The sequence below is a fragment of the Cnephaeus nilssonii genome (genome assembly GCF_951640355.1).
Source record: "Cnephaeus nilssonii genome assembly, chromosome: X".
Classification (NCBI taxonomy): Eukaryota; Metazoa; Chordata; class Mammalia; order Chiroptera; family Vespertilionidae; genus Cnephaeus; species Cnephaeus nilssonii.
Window position 1 is genome coordinate 6,970,662 of NC_137071.1, and position 3,236 is coordinate 6,973,897.

The following is a 3,236-nucleotide window of genomic DNA, read 5'->3' on the forward strand; positions in this document are numbered from 1 at the left end:
AAATACAAACAAAACAAAACAAACAAAAAAACTCATAGACACACAACCGTATGGTAGTTACCAGAGGAAAAGGAGGTGGGGGGACATAGAAGAGGATAAAAGGGGGGAAATGGTGATGGAAGGAGACTTGATTTGGGGTGGTAAATGCACAATACAATATACAGATGATGTATTATAGAATTGTACACCTGAAACCTATATAATTTTATTAACCAATGTCACCCCAATAAATTCAATAAAATTGTCTAACTATAAAAAAATAAAAATAATAAATTAGTAGTAAAAACAAAAAAGTGCCCTTGATGAGTTCAGCAACAGACTAACATGATCAAGGAAGAAATCAGGGAGTATGAAGATATGTCAGTAGAAACTTCTAAAACTAAAATTCAAAGAGAAAATAAAGTAAAAAGTTAGACCAGAATATCCAAGAACTGTGGGCCAATTACAAAAGTGTCACATATACATAATGGAAATGTAAGGAGGAAGAAGTTGAAGAAATAATTGAACAATAATGACTGAAAATGTTCCAAATTTAACCAGTTAACTGTCATGCATCTAAAATGGAAACCATCCCCACACACCACGATATTTTGAATTTAATTTTAAAAAATCATCTGACTCTGGAGTTGACTAAAGGATGTCATCTTCTTCTTCTTGAGAGGTTCTTGGTTCAATTATTTCTTTATCTGATGCCATTTATGGAGGTTGGATTTTATTTGCACAATATAATATATTACAATGATAATTCAATAACAAAATAATGATAATTTTCAATTCTTCGGAAATATCAACAAAAGCAAGCAGGAAATAAAAATAAACAGTTGACTCAAAAACACTAAATTTTGTTTATGCTCCAAAGATGAAATATTTAAAGAAATAATGAAGAATGCACACCATCTTTACCATTTTAGGCGTGAAATTCATGGTAATACAAACAAATCTTGTGTCACAATGAACAACAAAAAAAAAAAACTCAAGTGTTGCAGTGTTTATCTCTTGTGAGTCTGAGTGGTAGCCCTATAAATCGATATTGGAATTTCTTCCATATGCACTGGAATATTTATGAATTTAAGTTACCATAATTTTCTTTATAAATCCAGAGATGTCACTAACAAGTCTGTTTTAAAACTGGACAACCAGAGTTGATATGCGAGGTTTGCAGCTAGACGCGTGTGGCATGTGGAGAAGGTCCACTGCTTGCTTCTATAGACGCTTATGGCATACAAAGGGTTAATGACAAACACAAAACCACATAGCCAAGAAGTTCAGAGAACACTAAGCAAGATAAATATTTAAAAATCTATACCTAAGGTTATCATATTTAACTGCAAAAAAAATCAAAGACACAGGGAAAATATTGAAACAAGACAAAGAACAAAACACCTTACCTAAAGAGAAGCAAAGATAAAAATTATGTCAGATTTCTCTTCAGAAATCATGCAAGCAAAAAGAGAGTACAATGAAATATTTAAAGTGCTGGAAGAAAAAAAAAAAACTCACTACCTACAATTCTTTTCTTAATGTTCAGTGATCTCTGAACTTTTTATTGACCTCCTACATCCCAAGGGGTACCTCACTTCTGCTGCCTTAATGCCTCAGAACTTTGCCCTAACCGGTTTGGCTCAGTGGATAGAGTGTCCCAGGTTTGATTCTGGTAAAGGACATGTACCTTGGTTGCGGGCACATACCCAGTAGGGAGTGCGCAGTAGGCAGCTGATCAATGTTTCTCTCTCATCAATGTTTCTAACTCTCTATCTCTCTCCCTTCTTCTCTGTAAAAAATCAATAAAATATTTTTAAATGCCTCAGAACTTTGGTGATATTTATCTCAGACACCACTTTGCCAACTATAATTCTGGTCTTTTTGATGGATTGTATGGAATGACTGTTGTCCGGGGTGTCACCAAGATCAAAGTCCTCCCCTTCTTCCAGCAGGCAGTGGTATGTGGCAGTTTCAGCCTCCAGTTTGACCTTGATGTTCAGCAGGGCCTCATACTCCTAGGCCCGATGCTATCTCTCTGCCTGGGTCTGGCCAGCTGATGCCAGGCACAGCAGGATCCCATTGAGCTATTCCATCTGCATGGCATAACATGTCTCCACCTCTGTCAGGCTGTTCTCTAAACTGGTCTTCATATTTCTCAAGTCATTGATCTCTAAGGACTGGACCATACATCTCAGCTCTGTGACTGACATCTACCACTGGTGCTCTCCTTAATCAGCTGGGACCAGTACCTGTCTAGCTCCTCTTGGTTCTTCTGAGCCAGTCTGGATGTCCACTATAATCTTGCTAAGGTCATGAGGTTTTGGGGCACCCAACTCCACAGTCAACCTAGAGTTGGCAATCTGGTTTTGCGGAACATTGACTTCCTCCTCACGCTTCTTTTTCATGCAAAACAGCTTCTCCTTGAGAGCCTCGATCTCTGTCTCCATCTGCAGCTAAGTGATATTGGTGTCATCAGTGACCTTTTGGGGCCCATTGACGTCATTGTCCACAGACTGGTTCATGGCCAGTTCTGTCTCACACTTGACTCTGAATTCAGCAGCAGCAAGACAGGCATTGTCAATCTGTAGAACGATGTGGGCATTATCCACAGAACTTGCAAGGATCTGAGCCCTCAGGTCCTCAATGGTCTGGAAATAATGTCCCCAGTCTCTTACCTGGGGTCCCTTCCTCTCTAGGTGTTCCTGGATTTTGCTCCCCAGTCTCCTATGATCAGTCTCTAGGCTCCTTGCCCTCTCCAGCTAGGGCCAGCAGGTCATTCTGGCATCTCATAGTCTCCTTGCTCTGGATGCCTCCTATACCCACCTGACCTCTGACCATCCCCGCAGCCATGTCCCCAGACCCATAGTCACCCCAAGCACTGGTGGAGTAGAACAGAGATCTGTGAGCCCGAGCTCTGAGTGCCTGCATCGATTCTGGCTGGCTGGGCCCAGTTGGCTGGATGACTGCACAGAGCCCAAGGTTCAGTAGTTTATAGAGAAGCTGGAGTGGGTGCTGAAGCTCATGTTGTTCAGGGAGTAAGGTGAGAGGCCAAGACTCAGGTTCCAACAGCAGTGTGTGCCAGGTCTGTGACACTAACCTACAATTCTTTAACTAATAAAATTATCCTTCAAAAGTGAAAGAGCAATACGGAATTTCTCAGACAAACAGATATTAAGGGAACGTGTTGCCAATATCCCTGTTTTGCAAGATGTGTTAAAAGAAGTTCTTCAGAGAAAAGGAAATGATATAGGTCA

The 3,236-nt window shown here is 40.2% G+C and overlaps 1 pseudogene across 1 annotated transcript; it reads right to left on the bottom strand.

Annotated features, from left to right (window-relative positions):
- Positions 1-1,781: 1,781 nt before the first annotated feature.
- LOC307096077 (keratin, type I cytoskeletal 18-like) lies at positions 1,782-3,005 on the bottom strand (annotated as a pseudogene). Its single transcript has one exon. The product of its transcript is annotated as a keratin, type I cytoskeletal 18-like (transcript).
- Between the last annotated feature and the right edge of the window lie 231 nt (positions 3,006-3,236).